At 45.1% G+C, this 11065-nt stretch overlaps 1 non-coding gene across 1 annotated transcript; it reads right to left on the bottom strand.

Annotated features, from left to right (window-relative positions):
- Positions 1–3753: 3753 nt before the first annotated feature.
- On the bottom strand, positions 3754–3826 carry trnav-cac (transfer RNA valine (anticodon CAC)). The gene has a single exon. It is a non-coding gene; the product is annotated as a tRNA-Val (tRNA).
- Positions 3827–11065: the final 7239 nt, after the last annotated feature.

The following is an 11065-nucleotide window of genomic DNA, read 5'->3' as shown; positions in this document are numbered from 1 at the left end:
GATTCGATAAGGAACTACAGAAGAGACTGTTAACATAAATGGGAGTGCGTAGAATTTAAAGCAACCTATTGAAACGGGTAGGGAGTTGGTTAGAAGGTGGGAGATAGAGACCCAGTGTATAAATGACGTAGACGACGGAATAGACTGCCGTATATCCACGTTTGTCGCTGACACCAAGTTAGGTGTCATAGTGAGTCGTGTAAATGGAAGCATAAAGTTGCAAAGGGAAATTGAAAGATTAAGTGAGTTGGCAAAATTGTGGCAGATGGAGTTACATAGAATTACAGAGAATGTACATCACGGAAAAAGGCAATTCGGCCCAAATAGATTATGCCGGTGTTTATGCTGAAGACACGCCTCCGCCAACCCCTCCTCATCTAACCGTATGTGCAGACCCTTATATTCCTTTCTCCTCCATGTGTTTATCTAGCTTCGCCGTAAACGAATCCATGCTATTCGCCTAAACTACTCCTTGTGGGAGCGAATTGCACATTCTAACGACTCTCTGGGTGAATGTGTTCCTCTTGAATGCCATATTGAATTAAATAGTGAATACCTGATATTCATGGTTCCAATGATTTGGAGTCCTCACCTCCACAAATGCAAACAACTTATCTACGTCTAACCTATCAAACTCTTGCATAATCTTAAATTCCTATATCAGGTCACCCCCGAGTCTTTTCTTTTCTATACAGAAGAGCCCCAGTCTGTTCAAACTTTCAAAATGGGCAAGTGTGAGCTCATTTACTTTGGACCGAAGCAAGATAGATCAGAGTATTTTCTAAATGGTGAGAAGCTAGGAACTGTGGAGGAGCAGAGATATTCAGGGGTCCAAGTACAGAAATCGCTCAAAGCCAGTGGAATGGGAGAAAAATTAATTTAAATGTCTCATGGGATGTTGGCCTTTATTTCAGGGAAGCCGATATTCAAAGGGGGGAAGTGTGTGACAGATATAAATCCCTGCTGAGAACCAATTTAAAGTATTGCATTCAGCTCTGGGCACCACATCTCAGGAAGGAAATGTTGGCCTTGGAGGGGGTGCAGCGCAGATTCACCAGAATGATACCGGGGCTAAAATAGTTCAATTATGAAGACAGCTTATGCGGAGGTCGGTCCTCATTTTTCTCTTATGAATCCGGCCCCATCCGTTTACTGTTGACGGGAGCGCGTCTGATACTAAGTCAGTCAGAATCGGATGCAAATCACATCACAGGCACAGCGGCTCTGGGACTGACGACTGGTTTAGCATTGAGATTTTTTTTAAGGGATAGGCTGTACATTGTTTGTATAATAATAATATTAATAATTTGGATACAATGAAGGTTTTTTCCGTTATTTCCCGTTTCCACCCTCACCAGTGTTATATAGTAACAGGTAACAATGTTTAAGGGATGTGATGTACAGTGTTTGAAGAATCAGTGTAATTTAACTTGATACATTGAAGAATCTCTTGTCTATCCCAGGCTCTTACCTCAGGTTTAGACCCTCAGCTAGTTTAAAATCGGTGACTCACTGATATCAATAAACCAGTAACAACCCCGATACCTCAGCGGGTATATTTGTTCCGATACTTAGTGACGGTCCCAATTTGCATTGAAATTCCAATCAACAAATCCCAGAGGCTTTTTCGGGTTTGACAAACTGTAAAACAGATTGTTTTAAACGCCGAAAAAAGGGGAAACCTGGTGGTTGATATCAAGTTTTATACATTATCTCTGATCTGATTGTTGCGCCTTTCCCTTCAATTCGCGACTTACAGGAAAAACTCGATTTTACAGTCGATTTTCGGGTCATGACGTATGGTGATATTTCAAATATTTGATATCGACCTTTATCAATCCCAATATCGTCACCTACACGTTTGACAAATGCAAAGCGGCTTCAATCACGGTTTTGCTGACACAACTCGTTCAAAGATACTGTCGGTAATTGGAGGGTCTTTCAAGTCATGACACGAACATAACAGTTCGCGCTGCCGTTTTCCGCAAGACGCTTCAGATTCATGTGGAATGATTTCCCTCTTCACAAATCCGCGTTTGACCACGTGTCTTTTAGTATTTTTGATAACCGATACCAAATCGGCTTGCTCTGTACTGTACATTACTTTTTAAATATTACAGATAAGTGGAGCACTTGAGATGTCACAGCTGTGACTTTGACTTTTCTCCGTCTCCTCTGGATCTCCTCGGCAACTGCCACTAACCACAATCTTCTGTCACACTTCTCCATCAGAAAGTTCCGAGCCTCGGTTTTCAAATGAAATAACGCCCATCTCTTCAATCACCGACATCCCAGGGAGAGTTTCCCAATTTCGTCTCACACTTTCCCCAAATCCTCCTTAAAGTACCATCAAAAATTGTCCCTCAGTTAATAATAATATAATTAAAGGCTCTTATCTTCTGGGGTTTTGTTTCAGATTCCATGGCTTTTAAAGGTCACTGCGGATATTTATCGAAGTGCATCTTGATTGGATGCTTCTTGGAGAAATCGGAGAAAGATCTCGAAGCTCTTGTAGCGCAAGCGGTCAGCGTGCGGCACTTTTATCAGCTTCAGAAATGCCCAGGTTGTGAGTTTCAGCCTCACTGAGAACAGTCGAATATTTTACTCCGAACATTTTTACCGGAGTTCAAGATACAACTGGTCTGTTCCATAACGCATCTACTTCTTAGTGTTCCCATATGGGCACTTCGGTTCCTCTAGACTCCCGTCTTACAACAGTCGGTGCGAGTTTAATTGTTTACAGGGGGAGAGGGGGCGATTAGCGTCAGCTGATGCCGCAAAGGGGCCGGTACGAAATCTTTAAATCTGAAGAACCAAACACTCAATTCTTCTTTTCGTGAAGCCGATATTCATCGGTTGGAAGTTTCGTGTGGGGAAAATTTGGAAGGGAAATATTCTGCCTGATGTCACTGTGTAACGGGTGAAATTATTCAGCTTACAGATGATAATACGCTGATAGATCGAGAGGCCTTTTCTAACTCCCGTGTGGGACAAGATTAGCTTTTGAGCCACTGGGTAAAGTGTTATTTTAATTGGTGCAAACGAATGACAAGACATTTGGCACAAACAGGAAGAATTGTAAACTCACGAATTCGCTGTCTGTTTCTTACATCATGTTCAACAGAAACAAGGATTCTCCTCAACACGTTACTGAGAATTTTATAAAAGGGATTGCACCCCAGTTCGACGTCAACGAGGGATAATTCAGAGTCCTACCATAAATCTGTATAATGGATCTTTTTGTAATATTGGGTCTGGGTAGCTCAGTCGGTGGACTATCAGACTTCCATCAGCGTGCTCGTGATTTGAGTGTGCAGAGTTCAAATCCTTGTTCAGACAATAAACATTGAAACAGCTGGCAAGTTCTGTGTTTGCAGCGAAGCAAGAACACTGCGGGACAGATGATACCTGCGATGTGTGGTGGGGAACATCGAACTTCGAAAAACTGATGTGTTTGTTGCCGCGGCTGCAATACTGTTTCGAGGCCGCTCTTCAGGGTCCTTTCATGGTCTCTCACAAATCAACTAAAACCAGTCGCAATGAGGAGCTCTGAGAGGGAAATTCTGCACAGTCAGGGCAGGAAACTGGAGTGAAGGAGAGACATTTTCGGTATCTGTGTAATGTTTGAGTGTGTGTCGAACTGAACAGAGAAAGGAAAATATACCGGTTTTGTATTTTATTCATATTTCACCACAGAGTGAATTCTTGCGTTTTTTCATATTTATTGATTTTTAGTGGATAACGTTTTGAAAATGTTCCCGCCTGGTTTCGAACCGGGGACCTTTCGCGTGTGAGGCGAACGTGATAGCCACTACACTACGGAAACGCTGCTGTGCAAACAGTTATAGGAAATGCTCGGAAGATAGTTGCCGTCTACAAATGTTCTCAGTGCTGGGAGACGGGCCGGTTCTCCTTCAGGAAATTAACTTTTCCGAAATAGTTTGCTGTATTAATTTCGCAAAAATCATTCAACTAAGTAAAAAGACGAACAGTTGTTCAAATCGCCATTAATCAACCAATAACTTTCTGTTTCCGACTGACGGAAATCCAACATGTTTTTCATTCATTCATTCACCAGGCTGAATATGGAAAGTTCAGAGGGGAAGTGAAAAAGAAAATAAGAGGGGCAAAGAGAGAGTATGAGAATAGACTGGCGGCCAATATAAAAGGGAATCCAAAAGTCTTCTACAGGCATGTAAACATTAAACGGGCAGTCGGAGCCCTACTCTGATTAAGGTCCATAAAAGAAAACGATTCATGGAGGCAGAGGAGATGGCCGAGATACTAAATGAATACTTTTCATACGTCTTTACCAAGGAAGAAGATGCTGCCAGAGTCTCAGTAAAGGAAAATATGGTTGAGATACTGGATGGGCTAAACATTGATAAAGAAGAGGTACTTGGAAGGCCAGCTGTACTTAAAGTAGATATGTCAACCGGCCGGATGGGATGCATCGTCGGCTGCTGAGGGAAGTAAGGGTGGAAATAGCAGAGCTGCTGGCTATAATCTTCCAAACATCTATAAATACGGGGGAGGTGCCAGAGGACTGGAGAATTGCAAATGTTACATCCTTGTTCAAAAAAGGGTGTCAGGATAAAGCCAGCATCTATATGCCAGTCACTTTAACCTCAATGGTGGGGAAACTTTTAGAAACGATCATCCGGGACAGAATTAACAGTCACTTGGACGACTGAGGCTTGATTAGGAAAGCCGGCATGGGTTTGTTGAAGGCAAATCGTCTTTAACTAACTTGATAGAGTTTTTTGATGAGTTAACAGAGAGGGTTGATGAAGCAACGGAGTTGATGCGGTGCATACAGACTTTCAGAAGGTGTTTGATAAAGTTTCGCAGGATAGGCTTATCAGTAAGATTGAGGTCCATGGATTAAAGGGGGCAGTAGAAACATGGATACAGAATTGGATAAGGGACAGGAAGCAGAGAGTAGTGGTGATTGGTTGTTTTTTGGACTGGAGGGAGGTGTACAATGGTGTTCCCCAGGGGTCAATGCTGAGACCACTGCTTTTCTTGATTTATATTAATGACTTGGACTTGGGTGTACAGGGCACAATTTCAAAATTTGCAGATGACACAAACTTGGAAGGGTAGTAAACAGTGTGAAGGATGGTGACAGACTTCAAGAGGTTATAGATTGGCCGGTGGCATTGGCGGACACGTGGCAGATGAAATTTAACGCAAAGAAATGCGAAATGATACATTTCGGTAGGAAGAACCAGGAGAGGCAATATAAACTAGAGGGTACAACTCCAAAATGGGAACAGGCCCAGAGAGATCTGGTGGTTTATGTGCACAAATCGTTGAAGACTTCAGAACAGGTTGAGAAAGCGGTTGAAAAGGAAATTGGATCCTGGACTTCATAAATAGAGGCATCGAGTAACAAGCTATGGAAGTCATGATGAACCATTATAAAACACTGTTTCGGCAACAACTGGACTATTGTGTCCGGTTCTGTGCACCGCATTTCAGGAAAGATGTGAAGGCCTTACAGAGGGTGCAGGAGAGATATACTAGAATGATTGCAGGGATGAGTGACTTTAGTTACTTGGACAGACTGGAGAAGCTGGGATTGTTCTCGTTGGAACAAAGAAGGTTGCGGGGAGATTTGATAGAGGTATTCAAAATCATGATAGGTCTAGACAGAGCAGATAGAGAGAAACTGTTCCCAATGGTAGGAGAGTCGAGAATCAGAGGACATAGATTTCAGGTGATTAGCAAAGGAACCAAAGCTGACATGAGGAAAAACTTTTTTTAAACAGCGAATGGTTAGGATCTGGATTGCACTGCCCGAGGGGGTGGTGAAGGCAGATTCAAAGGAAACTAGATAAGTGCTTGAAGGGAAAAAAATTGCAGGGCGACAGGAAAAGGAAGGGAGAGTGGGAATAGCTGGATTACGATTGCATGGAGTCGAATGGCGTCCTTCCGTGCTGTAAACTTTCTACGATTTCTATGGGATGTGAGCGTCGCTGGCAAGGCCAGCATTTATTGGCCATCCCTAATTGTGCTTGAGAAGGTGGTGGTGATTCAGCTCCTTGAACCGCTGCAGTCCGTGTGGATGAAGGTTCTCCCACAGTGCTGTAAGGCAGGGAGTTCCAGGATTTTGACCCAGCGACGATGAAGGAACGGAGATATATTTCCAAGACAGGATGGTGTGTGACTTGGAGGGGAACATGCAGGCGGTGTTGTTCCTATGTGCCATATGCCCTTGACTTTCTAGGTGATAGAGGTCGCGGGTTTGTCGAAGAAGTCTTGCAAATTGCTGCAGTGCATCCTGTAGATGGTACACACTGCACCCACGGTGCGCTGGTGGTGGAGGGGGTGAATGTTTATGGTGATGTATGGGGTGCCAATCAAGCGGGCTGCTTTGTCCTGGATGGTGTCGAGCTTCTTGATTGAAGCTGGAGCTGCACACATCCAGGCAAGTGAAGGGTATTCCATCACACTCCTGACTTGTACATTGTAGATAGTAGAAAGACTTTGGGGAGTCAGGTGATGAGTCACTCGCCGCACAATACCCGGCCTCTGACCTGCTCTTGTCGCCACAGTATTTATCTGGCTGGTCCAGTTCAGTTTCTGGTCAATGGTGAGCCCCAGGCTGTTGATGCCGGGGAATTCAGCGATGATAATGCCGTTGAATGTCAAGGGGAGTTGGTTGGACTCTCTCTTGTTAGAGTTGGTCATTGCTTGGCACTTGAATGTTACTTGCCACTCATCAGCCCAAGGCTGATTGTTGTCCAGGTTTTGCTGCACGCGGGCATGGACTGCTTCATTATTTGAGGGATGGCGAATGGACCTGAACACTGTGCAATCATCAGCGAACATCCCCATTTCTGACCTTATGATGGAGGGAAGGCTATTGATAAAGCAGCTGAAGATGGTTGGGTCTAGGACACTGCCCTGAGGAACTCCTGCAGTGATGTCCTGGGGCGGAGATGATTTGCCTCCAACAACCACTACCATCTTCCTTGGTGCCAGGTAAGATTCCAGCCACTGGAGAGTTTCCCCCCTGATTCCCGTTGACTTCCAATTTCCTAGGGCTCCTTGAAGACACATCGGTCAAAGGCTGCCTTGATGTCAAGGGCAGTTACTCTCACCTCACATCCGGAATTTAGCTCTTTTGTCCATGTTTGGACCAAGACTGTAATGAGGTCTGGAGCCGAGTGATCGTGGCGAAACCCAAACTGAGCATCGGTGAGCAGGTTATTGGTAAGTGAGTGCCGCATGATAGCACTGTCGACGACACCTTCCATCACTTTGCTGATGATTGAGTGTAGACTGATGGGGCGGTAATTTGCCGGATTGGATTTGTCCAGCCTTTTGTGAACAGGACATCCCTGAACAATGTTCCACTTAGTTGGCTTTCCACCTTGATTACCAAGTGACAGTCGAAACTTTAATGAGTTTGTTGTGTTTTTCCTGTGTTGAATTGTCACCCATTCTCATTTAAAGGCGGTATTTTAGGACTTGGTTAAAAATGTTTCGTGCTCGTGATGCAAGGTATCTGGTGCAGACTTTGTTAAATTCCCCACCTTAGTAATACTGAAGGGCAACGTCTGCTCCACTCTATCATACAACCCCAACTAGTGCCGCCTCAGTTAAAGTACATTAACTAGTGCCCTCCACTCTTGTATAACCTCAAGTGAGTGCATACAAAGAGTGTGTGTTTGTTTGACTGTGTTGTTTATGCAACAGCATCCGCCAATCTTTCCGTTGCTGTGGAAAGTTTGTTGGAGACGAAAATCGAATCCCACCCTGACAGTCCTGAAGCTTCAATGTCCGGACTCAGTGCACTCGGCCATGCTCTATGTCAATGTTGTCCAAGAGAAATTGCTGACGAGCCGCAAATGTGGCTATGGTGGCATTGTCTAAGTCACATGAACGAATTTTAGCAGAAAACATCTTGCACACACACAATATACAGTGAGATGTACTTCACCTGTGTATATTTCATAACAAACATCTCCCACCATTCAGTAACCGAGGAAGTAAAGGACTCACAACGATCAAAAACATTCACACACTCTGCTTTTCAACATTTTATCAACAACACACAAAAAGTTTAAAGTCCACATGCGAATATGAGTATTGAGATCACAGGCCTAAAGACGTGTCCATGATTCATTTTTATTTAATAATCGCAATTGTAAATTGCCACATCTGGATTCCCATTTAGCCAGATGAGGCTCGTGGCTAAGGTATTGGAACAACTGGTCAATACCACAATGGACTGATTCCACGGGCCGTGTTCTGATGACCTCAAACACTGCACATTCTTACAACAAATAAAAATAAATCTGCCGGGGACAGATGTCGGGTTGGTTTTCTGGAAGCAACAAATCAACTGGGCAGAAACATTACCTCCAGCCTCAGGCACAAGATAGAATTTCGTACAAGAAAATGACTGAATGTGAAGATTGAGGATTCAAAACCACACCACCAGGCGAAACTGCGATCTGAATACAGCGCCCTCAACCGCTGGCTCATCCTGACTCCAGCATCTCGAGTTTACTGACCCCGATTTTCTCAGTGAGGCCCAATGGCAGTTTCACACTCTCTGGTTCTCGCTAAATCCTGCTGGAAGGTCGAGTGATCAATATATAAACTCCCCGGAGTTTCCTCTGCTTGTGCTCGGTGTATGGGGACGTTTGGTCGGGCCGTGGTATCCACTTTCCCAGGGAGGGGCAATAATGCTCGGTCTGAGACTGCATTCGCTGCTTTACCTCGGCAGCGGGTGATTTGAGAGAGCAGGGCCGGACAGGCGGCCTGAATGGTGCTGCTGTCACGGCCTCACTCACTCCGGTAGCTGGGGAACAACAAAAAACTGATGGGATTGTTGCTGCATCTGAGATGCGGCTTAGAACTGCTGTTGTTAAAGGAGGCAGCGCTGCAGGATCCTTTAATGATCCCTCACAAATCAACTGAAACCTGTCGGAATGTGAATACCATTTTACTTTTCCAAAGTCAGGGGAGTGACATTCATTGCGGAAAAATGGGAAACAGTTTGCATCTCGCATCACTGCAGAAATATCCACGTCACAGCGAGACAGCTCTCCGGCAAACAGTGAGTCTCCTCTTCGGACCTGGTCTGTCACGAAGAATTCTGATCACCTTTAAGCCAATCTCGGATTTTATATTTATTGTTCGTGTGCCTGCTCTCCGACCGCAGGCTTAATGTTGTAATATCAGCCGTGCTCAGCTGGTAGCAGCACTTTAGAAACCCGGCAATGCGAGACAATGAATGTTAAGGTAACAGTCACCCTCTGTGAGTGGAATTGAACCACCAACCATTATTAATTAACAGGAACCAATTGCGCTATAGAAACACGACGTCTTGCGCACTGAACCATTAATTCACCGAGCGAAAGCTTCAGATTGCAGTGATCAATGTAACAGCTGTCTGACCATCAGTTTACTTTTCCAAAATAAAGGGTGTGCAGTTTGCACGAGTGAAAATCTGTGCTGTCTTATTTCTGAACTTCAAACTCCCCTTTCCCCTAAATGCCTGTATGTTGGAAGACTCAGTCACCCAGTGATAGACAGCATTGATTTTTCGAGCTGTGATTCACCATCCTCTATTTTAGTAATGTTCAGGTTTTTTTTATTCGTTCATGGGATGTGGGCGTCGCTGGCGAGGCTGGCGTTTATTGCCCATCCCTAATTGCCCTTGACAAGGTGGTGGTGAGCCGCCTTCTTGAACCGCTGCAGTCCGTGTGGTGACGGTTCTGCCACAGTGCTGTTAGGAAGGGAGTTCCAGGATTTTGACCCAGCGACGATGAAGGAACGGCGATATATTTCCAAGTCGGGATGGTGTGTGACTTGGAGGGGAACGTGCAGGTGGTGTTGTTCCCATGTGCCTGTTGCTCTTGTCCTTCGAGGTGGTAGAGGTCGCGGATTTGGGAGGTGCTTTCGAAGAAGCCTTGGCGAGTTGCTGCAGTGCATCCTGTGGATGGTACACACTGCAGCCACAGTGCGCCGGTGGTGAAGGGAGTGAATGTTTAGGGTGGTGGATTGGGTGCCAACCAAGCGGGCTGCTTTATCTTGGATGGTGTCGAGCTTTTGGAGTGTTGTTGGAGCTGCACTCATCCAAGCAAGTGGAGAGTATTCCATCACACTCCTGACTTGTGCCTTGTAGATGGTGGAAAGGCTTTGGGGCGTCAGGGGGTGAGTCACTCGCTGCAGAATACCCAGCCTCTGACCTGCTCTCGTAGGTTTGCTGGAAATGAGATGAGTTGAAATGAGCAGGTCCAACGAGCCGGTGTCTAACACTACGCGGTGTCTGCAAAGTTGTCTCTTGCACTTACAGTGAAACAGACGGCAGTTTTCTCTTTTAAACCAGTGGTTATGATGTTGAGAAAAAAATGTGCCCGAGAAAGACTGGATTTCAGCGGGTGACTCTGGGCCAGAGCAAAGTTCAGTTAAAATTTATGATTGCCGAGTGGCTGGACGGTGGATTTGGAACTCCTGTGCGGCTGCACTGCGCGCTGTCCAGATCTGCTTGGATCGATATTCCCTTCAACTCATTACTAACAGGGACAGTTCGACTCTAAGTTTCTTTTCCCCGGCGCTTGGTGATATTTCAAAAATTGGATAAGACTCGTGCTCAGCCCAACCTCGTCACTTACACGCTGACTGATACAAAGCGGCCATTCTCTGCTTCAGTGAGATGAAAGCCGAGAGCAGTTTCACGATCGAATGTAATGGCGAACAAAACTCATTCAAAGCAAGTGCAGGTCACTGAGGTGCCTTTAAATTCCTGATTGTTTGCACTGAACTTCTTCCCAAAGCGTTTGAGATTCAGGTGGGGCGATTTGGGGACTTCTTTTCATTTTATGCAAAAGTTTCAACTGCAGTTCAAGGTCAAAAGCCCAGGGACCACTGTTGTTCACAATTTATCGGTGCTGGGACCACTGCTGTTGACAATTTATAGCTGCTGGGACCACTGTTGTTCACAGTTTATCGGTGATGGGACGGTTTTTATTCACAGTTTATCGGTGCTGGGGCCGTTTTTGTTCACAATTTACCTGGACTGGGACCATTGTTGTTCAAATTT

This window comes from Heptranchias perlo, chromosome 20 (genome assembly GCF_035084215.1).
Source record: "Heptranchias perlo isolate sHepPer1 chromosome 20, sHepPer1.hap1, whole genome shotgun sequence".
Classification (NCBI taxonomy): Eukaryota; Metazoa; Chordata; class Chondrichthyes; order Hexanchiformes; family Hexanchidae; genus Heptranchias; species Heptranchias perlo.
The sequence above is the reverse complement of the archived record's forward strand: the minus strand, read 5'-3'. Positions and strand labels throughout refer to the sequence as shown.